The sequence below is a fragment of the Sceloporus occidentalis genome, unplaced genomic scaffold (genome assembly GCF_023333645.1).
Source record: "Sceloporus occidentalis isolate IW3139 unplaced genomic scaffold, rSceOcc1.0.p SCAF_6, whole genome shotgun sequence".
NCBI classification, from domain to species: Eukaryota; Metazoa; Chordata; class Lepidosauria; order Squamata; family Phrynosomatidae; genus Sceloporus; species Sceloporus occidentalis.
In genome coordinates this window covers 114,744,367-114,767,156 of record NW_028316986.1, presented here as the reverse complement: position 1 = coordinate 114,767,156, position 22,790 = coordinate 114,744,367, and positions in this window count along the sequence as shown.

The window sequence follows — 22,790 nt, the reverse complement described above, 5'->3', positions numbered from 1 at the left end:
TATTGTAATTGAAATTTTAAAAACTGATTTTTAAGTTTTATTTAAAGCAAGAACATGGAATTCTATAAGTTGCTGAGATGTACTAGAAACCACTTCTATAATGGCAAACCACACACAAATTATAACTATAAAAATTGACTAAAGCATTTGAATTCAAAAGTTATATTGTAGTGTTATCTTTCTTAGCCCAAACAAACCCATAAATTATATCACACTAACTTTAAAGCTCACATTTGAGGTTAAAGAGCACCTACGCTGAGAAGTGTGCTTGGCTATCTCCAATCTAATTTGTTCATTTTGGATTCCCCTCCCACATAAATACCATGATATGAACTCTGTATTTTTTTTTATGGTCAATATAGCTAATCTTTAATATTTTTAAAAGCACATTTATAGCAAAATGAATGAATTGCAAATAACTTGTTATTTGTTAATTAATTTATTTCAAAAGTGTGGGTGTGATGAACTTTATAATACGGAGGATTGCAGCAACCCTTAAGTCCAAATGTGAAGGTCTGAATGATTCCTCAGTGGAAATATGAAGCCAGTTTGGCTATTCAGTAGAAAAATCTCTCTTTTCTTTTTAATTACTTTCCTGTTTTAAGTGAATCCTATTTGAAGGTAAACACTGCTTCCGCACCATTATTAGAAAAACTGGAAGGTTTTTCCTTTAGAAGCCACCTTTAAATCAGTTACATACATGCTGTGAAGGAAAAGTGATGTTTGTCAGAAAACAACAAGGAGTAGATGATTAGATTCTTATGAAACGTCTGTGGCTATTGATTTACAAAATAAAGGAGGCTTAATAAGACATCATGTAGCACTCATGTTTGCATTAAATAACAACATTAAATAATAATAGCTTAGATCCTGCATGAGAAACACAGCTACAACAATGTAGCTATGATCCATCTCTCTTCAAACCGCCAAACCCACCTAAAATGTCAGACAGAGGTGTTCTGAAATGCTGGTGAGTGCTGAAATATGATGCATTAAGCCCCTTCCCTCCATCAAGCTACAGTGTTTTGAGTTGCAACAGGGACCCTACAGAGTCCTTGCTGGTGGAACTGGGCTGGATGTATCATTCTTCAATGCCTTGTTTCCCAGTGCTGTAAAATATCTTTGGTTGGTATGGCTGCCTGGCTTTTAAAGTGGGTTTTAGCAGGGATTTGGGATTGTGGCAATGGTGCCATGATCATAGGTATGAATACTAAGGTTTATGATTCTGTTAGCCTGGATTGAGACATTAGAAATACTGAATAGGTTGCAAGCCAATGTTTGCAGTAAGACCAGCATTTTATTTTATATGAGTAGCAGAGACAACTTTTTTCAAACAAAGAACACAGCAAACCCTAAGAGTAAAGATAAATAAAATTCATTTGTTTATTTTTATTAATTTAACACTCATTATGGTATTATAATTTCTTTTATTTCTTTTAGTATTATATTATTTTGGCCTAAATCCAATGGCTAGACCACATTAGAGAACACCCATTGAATTTAATGGATTTACATAAGTCTAGATTTCAGGAATTGGGAGAGTGGAACTAATCTATCAAAAGAGGTTTTTTTGGAGTCATGATTGAGACCACTGTGTATTTATTTGTACCTGAGTGTTTTTATTTTTTAAAGTCTTGTGTGCCACTTTCACCTTTTAGAAAATGGTAGGATGAAAATTAGAACTAGTGTGTCAGTGGTTTGAATGCTGGACAACGACTCTGGAGACCAGGGTTCAATTCTCTGCTCAGCCCTTAAATCCCACTGAGTGACACTGAACAAGTCACATGCTCTCAGCCTCAGGAAAAGGCAATGGTAAACCTCCTCTGAATAAATCTTGCCAAGAAAATCCTATGGCCTTAGAGTGACCATAATTCAGAAATGACTTGAAGGCACACAACAACAACAACAACAACAACAACAACAACAACAACAACAACAACAAAGGATAGACATTAGAGATGGAAAAATGTTCTTAATATTTAATTTTCTATTCAAAAAATAGGGGGTTTGATAGTTAAGAAACTCCATCAGGAAGACTAACAGAGCAGAAAAGTTATTTTTGAAGTTTCCCCCTTGTATTGGAACATCTCAAAGTGTTCTAGGAAAAATACTGTGTGGAAAAGTACACATGAATGCAGTTTTATACAGGCAAAACACATGCACAAACCATTTTTTAAAAAAAACACAACCTTATTTTATTCTATTGAATAGAATAATTTCTCCAGAACACTGCAAGACATTTGAATATGGGAAGAATACTGTAGGTAAATATTTGTTTTCTTCATCAGCAGGGAGAAAAATACAATAATGAATAATCCTTGTATGTGAAGACAAAGCAGTAGGGGATTTTCACCCATAGCAAATCAAGTAAGTAAGAAGCAGTAAAGATGGGCACTTTATGCCAGCCTGTACGTGAACTAGAGCTGAGCGTTCAAAAGCTCCTAGCCCTAGTTTTGCCGCCCAGCTGCCATCATGGCATACACTCATCCACACGGCATGGACCATGATGGCACGCACCAGGCACAGCGCCCAAGCAGTGCTGGATGGAAGGGCCATCATGATGCCGCGTCATGGCATTTATGATGCCCCTTCCAGGAAGTTGCCCAGAGCAGCTTCCTTTGGGGTGCGGATCAGTGCTACAGCATGTGACTGCTGCGGCACCGATTTGGGGCAGGAAGGGGTGGCTTCCAACTGCCTGTCTGTACTGCCCCTATGTAAGCAATAAACACTATGAAAAGGGGTTTTCTGGAGGCATGGTACTGGTGCCTAACTTTACATAATGGCATATGCAGAGGTACAAACTTATAGACTTTATGGTAAATACCTATTGACTTAAATCCACTTATTAATCCCAACTAGACCTATTGAATCAAGAAGAATTTGGTAATATGTAGGTTTCTTTGCTTAAATCACACTACTCTTCACAGGAATAACAACTGGATATATGACATGTATGTGTTTGTCTTTACTTTTTACACAAACATACCATTCTTTTTTCAGAGCCGTTTAGTTAACAAATTCTGTCAACAATTTTTTACAGAAATAGGAAAAATAATGAATACAGTGATCTATCACCAGTAATCCATATCCACCAGGCCACCCTGCCCCAGGGACGTATGTTTGCTTCCCTCTGGATTAGAGGCCAGCTAAACAATTGGATGTGGCACATTCGCGCCACATTGGGAAGGGGTGGGGCAAGGGGCCAAGGCTATTTAAGCCAGCTCCGCCCTCTCCTATCCCTCTTTTGGATTTCTTTGTCCCACCCTCCTGCCTTGTGTTCAGTGTGGCTATGTTGGTTGCATTATGGACCAGGTAGGAATTTTCTCCCCTATCCACGGTTTTTTTTTCCCTACCTCACACTGTTGTTTGGGGAGTTGCAAAATTGGCTCAGGTGTGGACTTAAATAGGTGGTCACTGGCAGTTGATGTGGGGAAAATTAGTGGTCAGGTGAACTCCTATGGCACCCGCTTGGGGTGAAGGTTAGGCATCTTAAACTTTCTCTTCAGGTCTTGCGACTAAGGGGAGAGAGAACAAGGCCTTCCTTAGAGCTGACCTCGGATATAACCCTCAATCAAGTCCTGTGAGTTGAGTGAGGAAATATCAGGTTGGTGTTCCAGATACAAGCTGGCCAGGGAGCAACCCAGTCTTGGGTTTTTCCACAGAGCTCTAGTATTTTGCCCAGGGGAAGCTGAGGAGGCAGTCTGAGGAATAGACCACCTGCCACAGCTGCTTCTGTGCCAGGTTGCCCCCCTTCTATTTTACAGGTTTTCAAGAAGACATTTAGGATGATTAAATAAAGTGGCCTATTTTTAAACCATATATGTGTCTGGTCTCATTATTTCAAGTTGGACAGCAATAATACAATGATATACCAAGAATACAATGATTATCACCCTCATTGGGTTTACTGTCACTGTTTGTAAAGGATAACAAGATATTTCAGATTAAAATAACTAATATTCACTAGCAAGGCTAATGATTGCACAGCAATGGAAATCTGCATAGAACTTAACACTGGATCTTTGGAAAGAGAAAAAGAAAGTCACTTCCCATTATGGAGAAACTTGCTGGTGAAATTTGACATTCTAAACAGAAACACTTATGAAGACTTTTTTTTACTGTTTGGTTTCCATTTATTGGTTATGCTAACCATAAGAAAGATATATCAATGCCTTTGTAATCTTATACTGAACTTTAGAATGATGTTATATAATAGATCTAATTACTACAGAGAGATTTAGGTAACTAGATACACCGCTTCTTTATCCTGTAATTTGAATATCTGGTCGATAGTTGCCATGGTTTTGCATTTGATTTTGTATTTTATATTTGTATATTGTGCTTTTCCTGTAACAAAAGCCTTTAAAAATTCTTGTGACATGCATTCCACAGTGGATGATTTCCAACCTCTGCTCCTAAACTTTAGAATCTAAAGAGGACTGTGCTCTTGGATGCTGATGAAAGCCTGCTTGAGCAAATTGTATATGATTTGCAAATGATAGAAAGATGGTCCTTGTGCTCTTTAGCCTGCTGTTGCATTTCATGGTGTAATTTGAATACCTAGAAAATCAATATGGGCTTTGTTATGTGATTACAACCAAATAATTGAAATATCAGAAAAGTACTGAGCCATAAGGTCTTATATACAGATGCAACAAGGCATTTTGACAAGAGTATTTGCAATATTAAAGTGGACCTAAATTTTATTGAAGGACACTATTCATGGAAGAAATTGTGCACTTTCTCTCTTGTACACACACACACACACACACACACACACACACACTGACCTACTATGTGGTATTTAAGAACACTCCAAACATACTCATACTTTTATTCCTTAAGCAGAATGAGCAAGGTCTCTGGAGAAACTTCCCCAAAAATTGTCGTTGCTTTGAGTGACACTTTTACAATTTGGCCTATATCCTACACAGCTTCTGTTGGTCTTTGCAAGTTGTCCAGGCAGATTTCTGGCTAAATCTGAACTGTGGAAACAAGCTAGTAACTTGTAGAAAACTAGAAGCAGACAACTTAGTTTATGAAGACCCTAGCTTGTCAGAAGGAGAGGTACACTGAAGAAACAGATCTGAATTGATTTTGCATGCAAAGAAAAAACATAATTTTCTGTTAAGAAACAAAACTGGAGAATCTCTGGGTGAAGAGCAAGTCAAGGTTAATATAAATTATGTATCTGCCATTTAATCACAGGCCAGAGCAAAATTGGGTGCAATCCTTATCAAAGAATAACTGCAATATCATTTCAAAGCTACGCACAGTATGCTTGCAGGATAATATTTTTTTCCCCAAAAGAAGTACGCATAAAGGCTGAATGACTTTCTTAATGAAGCAGCAGTGTTTCATCTTGGAAAGCCTAATTTAAATCCATCGTTTGGTCCCAGGGAAAAGGAGCAGTTTGAGTTAAGTCTCTGATGGATCATAATCTACCATCTAATGGCTGTCACATGGTCGTTTGAATCAGTTGCTGTTCATTATTGGGGCTGTTGAAAGTGCAGTAGTAAGATAGCACAAATGCTGGATTGTATATATCCTCCTTGGGTGGTAACATTGATGGGATTTGAAATACCGATGGATGACAATTTGCACAGGTCCTGGGGTGTACCATTACTACAAATATTAATGGAGTAGAGTACAATTCTGCCTATTGGATTTTGTTTCAAATGCTTGGGAAAAGAATTTTTAAAAGAATATCTACAGGTTGATTATTCACAGTATTAACTGTCCTAGTTTGGCACTAAAGAATCATTCAGAGTTAGAGTTTAGTAAGAATGCTAAGAATGTTAGGTGAGAGATTCTTACACTCTCCCAACCTGTATCATAATTATACAATGCTTAGTTCCTAGAGTGAGCTGCAAAATTAAATGAGAGCTAAACGACTCAGAATTAACTATATCTTTAAAAGATATACCATCTACATCTGAACTGATGGATCCATGGCCTTCCAGATGTTATCTGGCTCCAGTTCCCATCAGCCCCAGCCAGCATGTAAAATAGTGAGGAATGTTAGCTCATGATGTTCATCAGAATGAAAAGCCTTGCATTACATGTTTGTTCTTTCAGCTTGTTCCAAGTTTTAAATCTACCAATTTCATACCCTTGTGCTTTTTGAGAACTTTCTTTAATAAGTGACTGATGGCAATTCAGTCTTAATTTCAGATAAAGTATTGCACATGGGTAGGGATGAATATTCCATTTCAGCATAGTTTAGATAATAATGGCCCGGTCCAGATGGGCGTGATAGGACACCCTCGTCACATGCGAGGGGCGGCACTTCTAGATGCCCCTCGCCCCTCGCATGTGACAAGGGCGTCAAAATGGCGGTGCCCTGTACAGATGGGTGCCGCCATCATTATGTGATGGACGCCTAACATCCGCACGTTGTGGTGCCATTATGATGTCACGAGTGCGCCATTGGCACACTGCAGTGTCATAATCGTACTGCAAGAACCCACTTTTTGTGGGTTCTTTTTGGTCTGCGGGGAAGTCCCACGGTCTGGAGGCTGCAGCTTCCCCATGGGTTGCATAGCAGTTAAAGAGGAAGCATAGTGCTATATCTGTGCAGTGTGAAGGGGCTCCAGGCATTTTTCTTTGAATGTTTAATTCTTAAAAGCTCAAGATCCAGTCTTTGGGGATCCAAGCATATTACTACTTGGTTGTCATCTCTTTTACTCTCCGTCCGCCTTTTCTTCCTCATCTTAAATGTTGCAGATAGGTACAACATAGTCCTTTTTCCGTTTTAGTGTGAGCTGCTCTGATTGTCTTGCTACAGAAGAGAGGAATATAAATACAAGATTTATTTATTATTTATTGATTATTGTTATTATTATTATTTCCATGCTGAAAATATCTGTATCTATTGAATATGGCCAGCACAAAAGGATGACAATTTTGTTTCATCCCATCTTCTCTTTTTCTTTATTTTATGTATGCTACCATGTCTTTCTTCCAGAGCAAGAACCAAAGTGATTTAGAATGTACAATATACATTAGAACAGAATAGAGGAAAATAATAATAATAATAATAATATTTGAAAATAATACAAATGATTTAGAGTCATGTTAAAAACATCACTAAATTAAAAAGTGAAAGCATTTAAAGCATAACAATGACAAAAAAGTCAAGCACCACACATTTTAAAAACACCAAGCAACCTTCTGTAGTGTGTAAGCAGAAGTAAAGCAAAAGGATGTCCAACCTATTCTCCCGTGAGAGGCAGCTCTACTGTTTGGGAACAGCAACCAAATAGGGTCTTTCTTGTGTTGTTTCCAAATAAACCTGTACAGGTAGAATTGCTGAGATAGATTTTGAAGAATTTACCAAAATGTGGAAACATATTCAAGATAGGAAAAATATCCTTCAAACTGAAATAATCTCAGTGTGAGAGAATATGTAACTGCCAGATTTTCCCATCCCTACTTTTGTACAATGTTTCAAAATTGGTCATTGCTATCCACCACATCTGCTATGGTATTGCCATTGATAAGGAGACTATGGGGACACTGCAGCTTCCAGAGCTTCAAAGGCCACATTTAGGGTTTGAAGTGAATTGGAAGTAGTCACCTGCCTATTCAATTTTTTGCCCTCTAATGACCAATGATGTAATCCAAAATAGTCATTATGTTGTAATGGTTTGAATGTTGGACTTGGACTCTGGAGAGCAGGGTTTGAATCCCTGCTCAGTCATTGAAACCCACTGGTTGGTCTTGAGCACGCCACATTTTTGTAGCCACAGAAGAAGGCAAAGGCAAACCACCTCTGAACAAATCTTGCCGAGAAAATCCTGTGATATGTTCCAGTTAAGGTCACCCTAAGTAGGAAACAACTTGAAGTCACACAACAACAATGACCAATTGTACTCTCTAGGATTTTCAATAAAAAAATTAAAAATGGCCTAAAACATGGGGGTGGAGTACAAATGGTCATTTAAAGGACAAAATATTCCAGGTGTGTATGAGTGGGAGAGTGCTATGAAGTGTGGAGGAGACTGATACAGTGGAGGCCAAACTTTGCCCACCTTTGTTCTACATCAAAGGAGTCAGGTATAGATCAAAAAGCTAACCCAGCATATTATGTAATAAATAACACTTGGAATATAATTATAAATTGTAGCCAGTTGTCTTTCTGTCTGACTTTCACTGAATAGCAACAAGTGGTAATGATAGTAACACGTCTTTCAGACTCAGAAGGATATATCTGTTTTAAACATCTGTCGTATACCTTGATCATAAATACCTTGAAGGACAATGATTTTCTTGGTGCTGTAGTCCCTCCAGTGATACAGATCACAGGTATCCTATGCTACTGTTATGTTCATGGTAACTATGTCCAATTCATCACTGGTGGCCAATTTTCCAAGGAAGACACTTAGCTAGGATGGTCTTCACAAAAAAGACATGACACTAGTGCTGGGATGTTGGCATAGTCTTCTAGAGCACAACACCACCTCCACAGCACATTAAGGTACCACAGTATCTTTTTATAGTGGAAATATATATCTTCAGTAGAATGTTTTTTTTAAAAAATGTGATCTTTTATACATGTAACATGCACTTTGTTACTCCGTGACCTTGTGTCACTTTGCTGAATTTTATTAGCATGTTCTGTCCCTCTCTTGCTTGTTATTTAGAGCCAAGCCAGCTGTCTGCCATAAAATCTGTAAGCAATTGCTTGCTGATGCTACTTTCTTCATGCTAAAATTCAATTCCTTTACTGAGCTCAAGTTCTGTACAGAGTAATCACCGAAATCCTCCCCACCTCCCACTGCATGAACACACACACACACACACACACACACACACAACAAGCGACCCAGAAAGTTGCAGCATTTGCTCATGTCCCAGTGGTATTTAAATTAAGCTGTTTTTAGAGAAGATTGTGATAAATTCCACTGTGATATAATTAAGCTACTTGAATGAGCAAGACAATAACAGATGAAAAATAGTCTGACTACATGAAATTAATTAATTAATACATGTTTTGAGTGGGAAGCAGAACAGTACATCCATCTTTAAGGGCTATAAATGATACATATAATTTTATTGAGGAGAGTTGAACACCAAGGATGGTTGAAGGAAGGTCTTTGTTTAATGACAAGATGAAATCAAAAGAGCAATCAAGTCTTAGCTGCCTAAGGAGATGGTTATAGAAAAATGTGGAAAATACATGTGGAGGGAGGGAAATTCATTATGTGAATCAATGGTTTGTTCTCCCTTAAAATATACTGCACAATAATGATCAACCAACCTCAAAATGAATATTGCTAATTAGAGGGGGCTAAGGAAAGGGCAACAAGAATGATTGTGGTCATAGAAGATGGCTCATGTGAAGATAGTCAGAATAGAGACTGTTTACTTCCAAAAAGAGAAGAGAAACACAGCAAAGGAAGGAAAAGTATATAAAAAGTCATTTAGATCAGAGGCAGAAAATACTTATAATTTTAACTGGAAATAAATCTTTTCTCACATTTAAATTCTCTCAAGAGATCAATTTTGGTTAGATATTCTTTTGATGAATTTTGTTATATACATATCTATGGTCAATTTGATCACAATGCAGAATTGCATTGAGAGGTTATTTCAAAAGGTTCAAGGGACAATAGTCATGCTAGTTTCTTTCATACAACCCCCCAGCACACACACACACACACACACACACACACACACACAGACATGTCTTATGGTTCTTTAAAAACTAATCTGTGTATAGAGCATAAACTCTCATGAATAGCAGTGCATTCAACCAGCTGCACTGTGTTGTATTTGATGCAACTGACTAATTGCACCAGAAGCTTTCCATAAAACCCTATGCCAAAACTTGTTAATCTTTAATATGTCACAAGAATCTTTGTTCTTATTTGGAAGGTATGAACCAAAACAATTAGTGAGGAGTGGGCATGGAGAGAAAAAGAGATGACGCAGTGCACATCTCTTGGAGATGAAAAGGTTAAGAGGTGATATGATGGCCATGTTTAAATATTTGAAGGGGTGTCATATAGAAGATGAAGAAAATTTGTATTTTGCTGCTTAGGACACAGAACAGTGGATGCAAACTACAGGAAAAGAGATTCCACCTAAACCTTAGGAAGAATGTCCTGACAGTAAGCACTATTTGATGGTGGAACACACTCCCTCTGAGTGTGGTGGAGTGTCCTTCTTTGGCAGTTTTTAAACAGAGGGTGGATGGCCATTTGTCAGGGGTGCTTTGATTATGAGTTCCTGCATGGCAGGGGTTGGACTGTATGGCCCTTGTGATCTTCTGCAAATCTGTGATTCTATTATTCCAAGAAAGTGTGTTCAGTATCCTTACTAATGTGTCCCACATGAAGATATTAGAATTAGATGGCTGTGTCTGTGAAGATTATCACATATCGTTCTCATAACGTTACGAGATGGAACATTCTGGGAACGTTCTGGGAACAGGTATTATCACATTCAAGAAAGTAGAACGTGATGTGAATGTAATGGGAACGCATTTTACTGCACAGCACATCCCTTTTTCTTGAGAACATTCCCGTAACGTTTTGCTGTAGCGCATGCATATTTCGTTTTGAGGACTGTGTAATGATGACGTCTCCACTCTGTGGTTGTTTTTACTCCGTATAACTTTGCTAACATTGGACTTGTAAAAGTTGCTGTTATGAATTCTATCTATATAAATGTTTGTGAGTGTGCAGAGAACACACAGACACACACACACATATATGCACACATTAGCCATTTTATATATTATTTGTGATTATATATATATATATATATATATATATATATATATATATATTTGAGTGTCTGTGTGTGCAGAAAGCAGACACATACAGAATCCCTTGGGAGGATTCCCTTGGGAGGGAAGGAAGGCAAGCCCCGCTGGAGCTTGTCTTCCCTCCGAAGGGAGTCCGAAGATTCCCTTGGGAGGGAAAGAAGGCAAGCCCCTATAAAACGTTGGGGCATCATATGCTGACATATGTTTGTAGAAAATAGGATAAAACCTATGTTACTTTTGTCAAAAAGGGTGCTGTGTCATACCTGGGAGAGCAATAAACATTTTTGCACGCTCTAGGACTTTGGAGGACTAAAGAGAAGGGCATTGTTTCAGCCAATCAGGAGACGGAGGAATGAGAGAACGGAATTGGGAACAGATAAGAATACTGCAGACTTCTTATGGAACGTTCTGAGAACGTTACAGCTCATTACAGCTCACTGGGAACACATCTAATCCATCCCCACCCTGGAACGCATGTGGAACACATCGGGAACGTTCTGGAAACCCAATGGGAACACATACGTGCGGTAAACTGTGATGTGTTCCATTTCCATCGGGTTCCCAGAACGTTCTCAGAATGCTGTGCGATATTCTTCATTCTCCCAGTGACAGTACTCAGTTGTTGAGTGGACAACAGTTTTCCACTTGGAATACTGGCACCTTTGGCCATTGCCATTTGCATGGTACTAATGCTACACATTTACTCAATAAGAAGCAAAGAAACTAATCTGTGGTTTTCTGTGCACTACACAAGTTTCTAGTGTGTCTCCTTGGACATGAAAATATAATATCCCTTATCCAGAATTCAAAAAATATTCAAATAAAAAATATTCCAAAAGCCAAGATTGTCTACATAGGTGGCTGAGATAGTAACACCTTTTCGTCTGGTGGTTCAGTGCACAAAATTTGTTTCATGCACATTTTTTTAAAAAAATATGTGGAAAAATTACCTTCCAGCTATGTGTATAAGGTGTATTTGATTTGCATGTTTAGACTTGGATCCCATCTCCAAAATATCTCATTAAATATATGCAAATATTCCATAATCTGAAAAAAAAATCAACTTTCAAAACACTTCTGGTCCCATGCATTTTGGATAAGGGAGATTCAACCTGTGCTGGATATATATATATATATATATATATATATATATATATATATATATTGTAAGTGTGCTTTATCCCATAAATATACTTACATTTTAACACATATAATTAGTTTAGCAACATGGCACTACAAAATCTGTTTTCAGATTTGTTATCAGTTTGTCAAAAAAGGACAATTTAAAAATTTTTGAGTAAGTAACATCTTGTTAGTTTCAAAATAGTTCTAAAATGCACTAATTGGACAAGTTCCATGAAACCAATAATTGCATCCCCATACTTATTGTGGATCATAGTCAAGTGGAATGGACAGCAGACCAAAGGCCTATCTAGTCCAGCATGCTTTTTTCTCAGGCTGACCAATCCTGAAATTGCACAAATAGGAGACAAGGCCTTCTTCTAATTCTCTTCTGTAGTAATAGCCTGATCAGGAACAAGGCACCTCTGATTTGATTCTGGCAGTACTGTACAACCATAATGACTAGGAGGCAATGATACCCTCTCTCAAATGTTCTAATACTTCTTGGAAATTATATAGAATTGTATCTGCACTGAATAAATAATCCAGTTTGAAACCATTTTATCTGCCATGACTCAGTGCTATGGAATTCTGGGAACTGTAGTTTGTTGTGGCACCAGAGAAATCTCTTTAGAGACAAAATTAAATGCCTCACAAATCTACAATTCTCAGAATTCCATGACAGTCAAAGTGATGTCAAACTGGATTATTTCTGCAGTATGAGTGCAGCCTAAATTGCTGTCTAGTATTCCACATCTTGTGGTCTCAATTCTCCTTGTTCGTAGAACTACATACTGTGTGAAGTTCTATGATTCTGCATTTGATAAATGCATTTATCCCAAATGTGGTTTTTGAAGAAAGAAAGAAAGAAAGAAAGAAAGAAAGAAAGAAAGAAAGAAAGGGAGGGAGGGAGGGAATATTGTTGGAAGGTTTGTAAGGGCTCTATTAGAGTCTCCCTTCTTTCCTGCTGAGTTCACGGACCCCTTGAGACCATCTTTTATGTAAAGAACTTGCTGCCACCACTCAACGATGAACTTTATAACACCTTATCAACACATTGGGACATTGCTGGGAAATTCTACTGGTGTTTCACAACTGGGCCAAGCTAAGGCATGTGAAAAAAGGAGTACAAGATAAGCAGAACCTTAAAGAAAAGCTTTATACCAGGTAAAGGAATTTTGTTGGAAAAGGATATAACTACATGAAGGACCAACTGTGCCCTCTAGTCACAGACAAAAGGTATAAGTTATAGAACCATGTTAATTCAATGAAATCAGGAATTAAATAAATTAAATTAAAATCAGGATTTATTTGAAAATAAATCCAAAATCTGACAGTCCTGACTGGTACATTTTTCCTAATTTTACTCATACATCAAATGGGATTTGTGGTCCTGTTGGACAAAGGTAGACAGAACCACAGGCCAAAGCCTTGTTGTTTCTATAAGACTTTTTAAAAACCTCTCCTCATTTAACTCTTTGTTATTTGGGGAGAAAGCTCTGAGAAATAAAGGGAGTCCCATTTATCCCAAGGTTGTTGGAAGTTCAAAGGTCATCTAGTCCAACTCCTATGTGATAACATGAATCAGCTGCTGCAGTACCCCTAAATTGGAATGATTGAAATATATTAAAATAATAATAATAATAATAATAATAATAATAATAATAATAATAAAGCTCAAAAAACCTTTTTCAGATGATTCTTCTGCTTGTTGAAGCTTCTTTTGTTAGTTTGGGAATAAATTGGTGGGGGTAAAAGCTACCACAATGTTCTAGAAAAAGAATGGCAAGGTTATTTCCTACACAAAAAAGAGCACTGAAGGATGAGATTTCAACTTGATGTGGCACTTATGTTCACCTTCCTAATAAGCCTAAAATACCACATCAATGAGAATTTCAAAGAGCTCCTCTGTACAAAGTCTGCACAGAAGTCTCTTTCTTGCACACTCAAAAGCTTTTGAGGGCAGGAAGGCCAGGACATGAACGCTGCCTTGTCTACACAATTCCCTTCAGACACAGGGCTTAAGAATTCAGTTTACTACCCCATGTTTTGCTAGGAAGATTCAAATGCTTGCCCTTTCAGGTATACTTTGAATTATTAAACAGAATATTTGATTCCAAGTATCAATCCCAGAAAGATATCTAACAAAGATAAAATGTGTGTATATGTGTGTGTGAGAGAGAGGATTTAAAGAGTGCATCACAATACACAAAACAATGGATGCAAACTACAGGAAAAGAGATTTCACCTCAACTTTAGTAAGAGCTGTTCGACAGTGGAGCACACTCCCTTGGAGTGTGGTGAAGTCGCATTCTCTGGAGGTTTTTAAACAGAGGGTGGATGGCCATCTGTTGGAGTTCCTGCATGGCAGGGGGGTTGGACTGGATGGCCCTTGTGGTCTCTTCCAACTTGATGATTCTAAGATTCTATGAAACTATTTAACCAGTTACACCACCTGATTTGCTCATTAATACTATGAAAGTTTTTATTTTAGACTACAGGGTGAGATGTTAGCACTTTCATATGCCAGCCAGGTGAACCAAGGCCAGAAATTCAGGTCTGGACCTTAATTTTATATCTGCCCTTAAATGATGAGCTATAGTTTGCACTGAATTTCCACAGCAGGAAGGTAACCAAACCAAGTGACAGTAAAAGAGGCCAGCATCATGACAGAGACATTTTTCTATCTCTGGCTCTACCCACTGACACTGGCAGTGGAATAATGTCAGTTGGCCTGCAAGTAGCTTCCCTCTTCCAAATAAGCCCTGCCCATGCAGCGTCTCTTCTTTACAGTGGTGGTGGAAGATAGTGTTCATTGTATTAGTTTGCCTCTATATTTACCATTTAACCCCCTTCCCCCAAAAAACGACCCCTAAGCTAATTAATAATAAAATCAACAAACAGGGATTGCATCAATGAATAGCATTAGAAAAAGGTCTGCCACTGTATTTTATGTGGATTCCAGTCTGTTACATTGTTTTGATTGTGTTATTTTTGTGGACAATTTGGCTTGTGTTTTTTGGAAGGACTGTCTCTGCTGTCCAGAGCAGATTTACACAGAGTTCCCATTGGAGTGTGGAACTTATAAATTCACATTGCATCAGGATGATGTTTTATTGTATACCAATATCTAATGATGTAGTTCAGCCCCATGCATCTCACTTCAGCAGCTGAGTGCATCATGAAAAAAGCCCCTTTTTCCCACAGGATTTTGGCAGCTTACATCTATGCCAAACTTACAAGGGAGCATATTTATTAGAATACAGAAAAAAAATTGTGATTACTATAGTAACAGTGGGAAGGTTGGCATCCCTTATGTTCAGAAATATTAGGAACCAAATTAATTTCTCACAAAGCAACTGCTGTATCTTCAGATTAGATCTAAATTAATGAAGATTTATCAAGCTGGAAGGGTACTCTTTGTGTGGCCTTGTCATGTTGATTACTTTCTCTCTCTCTCTCTTCTATTAAGACTGAAAATGAAATAGTAGAGTGGAAGAAAACTATTCCCATGGGGAAATATGCTGTTCATGGAGGAAGCCTCTTAGGCAGAGAACTTTAAGGGATGTACTATCTTTAAAGGGTGAAGATCTTCTCTGTCTTCTGCTGTTGACACCACAATTCCAAATTGTCCTATGGCGGCTAAGGAAACTTAGAGTAGGAGCTTACATTTATTTGGAAGAAAACTGCAAGAGCAAAACCGTGCAGTTGAAAAAGGTATTGTTTTCCAGGAAGTAAAATCTATTAGTAGTATTCAGGAAAATTTACATTCAACAGCTGGCAGTCATTCAGTGACTAAGAAGCTGGTTGCATAGAATGGATACAAGAGTAGGAAATTGATATTACTTTGATTCCTACTTGCCCATGTCTGGGAGATGGCCAGTCAAAATTTCTTCATTAATGTAAACTCTACAGCAAAAAGTACATACATCCAAATACTTGTTCAGGAAATTAGCTGAAAGACAACACAGACTTTGGGTTGGGCCTTTTTGGTACCCCTAAAGGAGTGGTTTGGCATTTTTATCTGATGTGGAACAGCCATATTTAGTTCAAGACCAAAGAAGCAGAGTTGCACATATACCATTGGACATGGTACCACATGGTGTATAGATGCACATATGCATTGTGCAGATGTGTATATGCACTACACTGGGCATGAAGATGCACATGTGCAGTTGATTAAACATTTGGTTGTACAATTTACACAACGATCACATAATGCCATGAGTATAAATTTACATTGGCCTGTTACAGACAGCCAAAATAAAGCTGCTTCGAGTCACAGTGGAGGTATGGTGTTTCAATGATGCATGCGTCCTAAGAGTCCAGAAGTCACACCAAAGCCACGTTCCAGCCTAAGGACTGGAGCGTGACTTTGGTGTGGCTTCTGGACTCTTAGGATGCATGCATCATTGAAACACCATACCTCCACTCTGACTCGAAGCAGCTTTATTTTGGCTGTCTGTAACAGGCCATTCTGCCTCTTTGAAGTAGGATCTCAGTATTTCAATTTTAGAAGATGCTTGTAAGAGAGAGTGAAGAGAGAGAAGAGAGAGAGAGAGAGAGAGAATATGCATCATAAAAAGGCTGCCATATAAAACAGAACATTAATATTATTCAATAAGACAATTAATACAATAAAACACTCATAAGCTTGATTTGTTTTAAAAATTTCTCAGTACTTCTTTATTTAGAATGTTTAGGGTTTCACTCTATCTGATACAAACAGAAACTTTTGGATAGGACTTTAAAAAAAAAAAAAACCAGAGGCAAACACAAAGTTCATCCTCAGTCTTTGTCATAGCTGGGGAATAGGGACTGACAATGCAGAAGCCAATGGACATAAGAGGCTCACTCAGATCCAATCTGAATTCATTTTTCTTGGTCCAGCTTTGGTGACAGAAGCACTCTGGTTCCTTAGAGTTTATCACTGCTCCTTAGAGTCTAAGCACTGTTCAGCCTATAGATCTAGTATAATCTTCCCTGATCTGAATCCCTCCATTTGTGCTAGGCTAGAATTCCCAACCATTGGTATTGGCACAGTCTCAATGCTTACTGGAGATGTCAGTATTGTAGGCAGTGGTGCCCCTATCCCTGGCGTCACCTGGTGTGTGTGTGGGAGGGCTTCTGGGAGGGAGCTGAGTTGGCTACTGTGGCGAAGCCAGGAGATGCACACTAGGCTCTTCTCACCCCTCTTCTGGGGTTTCACCCAGTGTGGGACACATACCTCACAGCCCCCTAGTGATGCCACTGGTTGTACTCATACCCATCTGAAGTGCATTGAATCAAGTGACGTGTCCCTAGTGGGTCTCCACAAAGAGCAAGAATAGATATATTGGAGGTCCCCATTCAAAGACTTAAAAATTATCTGAGGGCCTCATCATAGCTCTAAGAACACTTAGACTAAGGATAAACTGAGACATGAGGGATACATAGTGCTTTATTTCAAGATTCTTCAGATCTCAGTCCCAAAAGTAGTGTCTCTAACAAAACATGCTGGTTTAGAACATGTCCTACCTTTAAAAATCATTCCCTCTTGTTGTCGTCATCACATAGCACACAATAGCTACAAAAGTATAGCATTACCCTTACTCACCTTTTCAGTTACTTTTCAGGGGAGGGGGGAAGCTTCATGATCCATTACAAAGTAATAAATATTGATTTTTATTAGAAATTCAGCCAATTTCTTTCATTTAGAAAAATTATTCCTGAGTTTTTCAAACAGTTTCAGTCATGCTGAAGAGCTGACACAATAAAATGTTCTGCTACAGGTCATTATTTTTCATAAGCTAATCACATATTCAAACAATTATGATTAATGAACAATTTTCTTTAAAAAGCAAAGTCTGTTCCTGCACAATTGGCAAGTATAGGAAAATTCATCAAGCAACTTGTTCACATAGAACAAATCAACCACCTTTATTTTCAAGGAGGAATATGTGTAGATAAGATACCAGCCAGCATGTTTTCACAGCAAATTTCTTTTCCTCCCTGCCTTGCAGAATATGAAACTAATGTATTACTTTTTACAGTAACAAGTGGATAGTGACATCCTTTTAAGATGTTTTAACATTAAAGCTAACAAGTTATATTTTTGTATTATTATTATTATTATTACTGTTATTATTATTATACTTTATTTATATAGCACTGTAGATTTACACAGCGCTGTACATACAATCAATAAAATAGACAAAAAGAAACCCGCCTATGGCGTACATTCTACAAAATGAGAACAATATACATATAAAATAATACATAATAATAGATTATAGGAGTCGATAAAATAAGCAGGCAACAAATTAAAAACATCAAGTATAAAATATCAAGTGTCAAGTGTGTGATAAGTAACATTTTGTTTAACCAGTAAATGTTTCTGGGGGAGGTCATTTGGGCAGATTTGCAGCCATTTTTTTAAAGGTTAATGCTTTTTAAAAAACAATGAATATACATTTAAATAACGTATTTTTATAAAACTTTAGCATTGCATTTTTACTCCTAATATATCAAGTAGTGGTAATGCTTTCATGTTTTAGTATTTATACGTAATAAGTAATGGATTTTTTAACTTCTGCAGTTTAAACATATTCAAGCTGGGACGTCAGGGATCAAAGTTCAAGTTCCCACTGAGCAGTGAAACTGCCTGGGTGTTATTTGGGTTAGTAATACTCTCAGTCTACACTACATCACAGAATTGTTCTGAGGATAAAATGAGGATAAGAACAGGCATGAATACAACCATGGGCTCACTGGAGGAAAAGCAGAATATAATGGTACAGGTTAAATCTCCCTTATCTGGAATTCCAAAAATCAAAATACTCTAAAACCCAACTTTTTTCATGGTTGGCTGAGATAGTGACACTTTGGTTTTCTGATGGTTCAATATGCACAAACTTTGTTTCATGCACAAAATTATTTTTAAAATATTGCATCAAATTACCTTCAGGTCATGTGTATAAGGTGTATATGAAACCTGAATGAATTTTTTGTTTAGACGTGGGTTCCATCTCCAAGATATCTCATTAGGTATGTATGTGCAAATACAGTTATTCCAAAGAATTTAAAAATCCAAAAATCCCCAAAACTTCTGCTTCCAAGAATTTTGGATAAGGGAGATTCATCCTGTAGTTAAAAGATGAGCAACTGTGGAGATTATGGAGTCCATTTTTTTTCTCCATGTCCCTTAGCAGGCAACACCCACATAAAAACTGGCCACATTGGAGCAAAAATGAAATTTATTTTGAGCCATTTTTTTGTGCAAAGAGGGAGGATGCATTTATCTTTATGCCAGTCTGGATGGATTTCAGGAGTGGCGTTCTGTTGTTTAAGGAAACAATGTTTACTCCACTCCTCACTGCACCAAACTCGGAACACTTAGTTGTTATGAGGTGTGTCAGTGTGACATAGTGGTTTGAGAGTTAAATTATGACTCCAGAGGTCAGGGTTTGATTTTGTGCTCAGCCATGAAACCTAGTGGGTGAGCTTCAGCAAGTCATAGCTCTCAGCCTCAGGGGAAGGCAATGACAAACCTCCTCTGAACAATCTTTTCAAGAAAACCCATGACAGGGTTGCCATGAGTCAGAAATGACTTGAAGGCAACAACAACAACAACAACAACAACAACAAGCAATTATGGGTCCAATGGCCGAGGATTGCAAAAATGCCTCTGTAGACATATGCAATGGCTAAATAATCAATTAATTAATCAATAACTGTATCTGGTTCTGGTAGTTTCAGTGCAAGAGGAGACACTTTGACACACTTCTCTGACTACCATATCAAATACCTCAAACAGTAAAAGTAAAAGTTTTGCTGTGTATACCAAGCATGCAGAAAGTCTTTCAGCTTATATTCACAGATACAGACACAAACACATGCACATGGAAACAGAAGAGAAAGAGAGAAAGAACTAACTCACCTGCATATGCCTATTTATCATTGGCATGAATGGTGAAGTCAGACAAGTTCATCCAGATGGGATTGCCACAACTGAGTGGGTTTGAGAGTAACTATCTAATCTGCATTAGGTGATGGACAATGTAGGTACAGTTGTTCCAGGGCCATTTCACATCCCACAGAGCCATCCATATTTGTAAGTGCAGAACTGTTAATGTTGCTGAGAATGGCTGCGATACCACAACTGCAATCATTCCAAAAAGTTTATTTTAAGTTGTAGAAAGTTATGGCCAAGGCCATGGCCGTGATGCAGCAAATTCAGATAGCACGACTGTAGACTTCCCAGATATTTAAATTATAAAATTTGGAAGAATTATTTGGATTTTCAGTGTGGTGTACCAAAATGAGATGAACATTTTTAAAAAAAATATTATGTACTTTGGTAAGCAATAATGGCACACAATATTTTTCCCCTCCAGCCAAGGAAAGAAAGAAACCCCTTTCTGGCAATGTGATTTGCAGGCATGGGCCACCACAACATGAAGCAAAGAACTAACCTTTGGTCACTCTCTTTCAGTTTGTTCAATCAGCACAGGCGACTTTCCAGGTCAACTTTGGCGCAGTACAGACTGTTGAAAAATGGCGGCCTTCCAGCGCCTGTTTTTCCTCTGGAGGGAAGGCACCGCTACCAAACCACGCGGCTTCCCTCCAGCAGAAAAAGAAAGAAAAGCGGGTTCTTTTAAAGCCACAGGGGCGGTATAACAAGTGTGCCACTGGCACACTCGTTACATAAGCACTGGCAGTGCCCATGTATACAGGGAACTGCCATTATTACGTCACCACCACGTACTAGGCTTGAGGGGCATGTGGTCGTTTTGCCCCCACACAACCTTAGTACATGGCCCTTCTGGACCACGCCTTTCTCAGGGTTCCTTGGCTCTGAGGACCATTTTGAGCTAGTAATTCAAGATACACTCAGCAGTAGTGGAAGTGGCCTCTGGAGGGACACATGAGACATGAAGCCTCCTGAGGCATTTTTGCCACAACTCCTACCATCCTCAGAAGCCAGCCATGGATTGTTCTTCTTCCCTTTCTCACAAGTCTTTACCCTATAGTAGAGGATATTGCACAGGTGCTTCTACCACCCCTCTTCCTCTCATGTCTTAGAGGAACAGATGCTTTCTTTTCTAGTGGAATAGTCAACTGGCTCTGTCCATGCTGCAATGCAACAAGTAAGCACTGGGGATGTAAGCTTTGCTTCCCATCTCAGGCAGAAAAGAGGTTTTGGCTACCTCTGAAAAGGGGAAATTGGGGAGGGGGGAGGAGAGAAAGAGTCATATGTGTGTGTATATACTTGTGTGTGCATGCACAATAAGAGCATGGGGCAGTGCTTTAAAATTCATTTGTTCCATTCCTTGTTACAGTGTTTAAAAAGTAACACATTGCTGTCATCCAAAGTTATCCAAAGCACAGGTAACTTTGTTGCAATTCAAATACCATTTCCATGACTTTCTGTTAACTTTATTTTGAGAAGAAGAACCCTATACGATTGATATGAGAATGGCATAAAACCTTTTAAAAATCCTGTGAAGATAGCTATAAAATGGCCTTTTTAAAGCAACTTTTGAAAGTAACCATTACTTATGATGCCAATAAATTGCTTTGCTTTTACTTGGTACCTTGCATTTAAAATGTTTTTGAAATGTATAGCTTGGAGGAGTGACTGCGAGTGGGAGAACATAAAGAGCTGCAATAGGGCTATTCTCAGAGGGGTTTTGTATTTACAAAACCAAGGTAAATTCCAATCACCTGACAAAACATAAGAAGATGAATCTCTGATAAACCAGATGTAGCATGACCATTTCAATTACTGCCTCTGTAGCCAATGAAAAATAGTCTAATTGTCTAACGGTTCTCGCTTCCTTTCATCCATTACCTTTCTTTGCAACTTGCACTTCTTGTAATGAATGTTGCTACAATGATGTATTAGATACTATCTTGGATCTTGGGTTTTCTCTGTTGTTTTTCTTAGTGGGGTTGTTGTTATTGTTGAAATACGTGAATGAAAGAGATAATTTCAAGAGAATGGGAAATGTGACTTGTTTCAGTGGCATATGCTGAAAGAACTGACTACTAGCAGACTTAAATGAGGCTGCTTCATAATCAATATCCTGTTAATTGCCATGGAAGAAGTCAATGCACCTTTCATCTTTTTTGGGAGAAACAAGAAGCTGGAGTTCATGATTTTAATACTAATGATGGGAATAATTAAAGCTATCAATAAGCCACAATATACAGCTCATTGTTACTGATGCCTACACAGCCAGATATTGTGTGACTTCTGACAAAATTTTAATCAACCCACATGACTTTTAAAAGCTTGACCAAAAGGGAGAGAAATTGCTTGATTCCACTGCTGAAACATCTCAGTCAAATAAGGAAGAACTGGTAGTTTGTGTGGGTTAAAAACCCAGTGTTTCACTTTAGTGTGTTGTACTCAAAAGAAAGAAAAACTTTAGCTCATGAAAAGGAAAGATGCAAGAATCTAGTAGATCATATCTGGTTCCTGCTCTTCACTGATAGTAAGGATTGCTTATCACCAATTATTTATCACCTGAATAGAGTGGTGAAGGACAGCCTGCTTGGCAAAGTGGTGATGTCACATTTGGAGACACTACTGAATCATTTTTTACAGTAATATATGGTGCCCCACAGATATTTTGGGCTGCAAATATCATATCTGATCACTGGCTATGCTGACTGAGCTGATAAGAGTTATGCTCCGAAACAACTGGAGGGCACCAGCTTAAGGAATACATTTTTAAGTGCAGTGTGAATGTGCCTTGGTGGTCATTCCCCTTTCCATATGTCCTCTGCTAGGATCACAGGAGAAGATTTTACTCAATATAAGCAGAGATTAGTTTTAGTGTGTCTGACAACTTTTCAGACCATGGTGTATGATTCTGGCCTATGTGGATTTGCCAGATTTAAAGCTTGC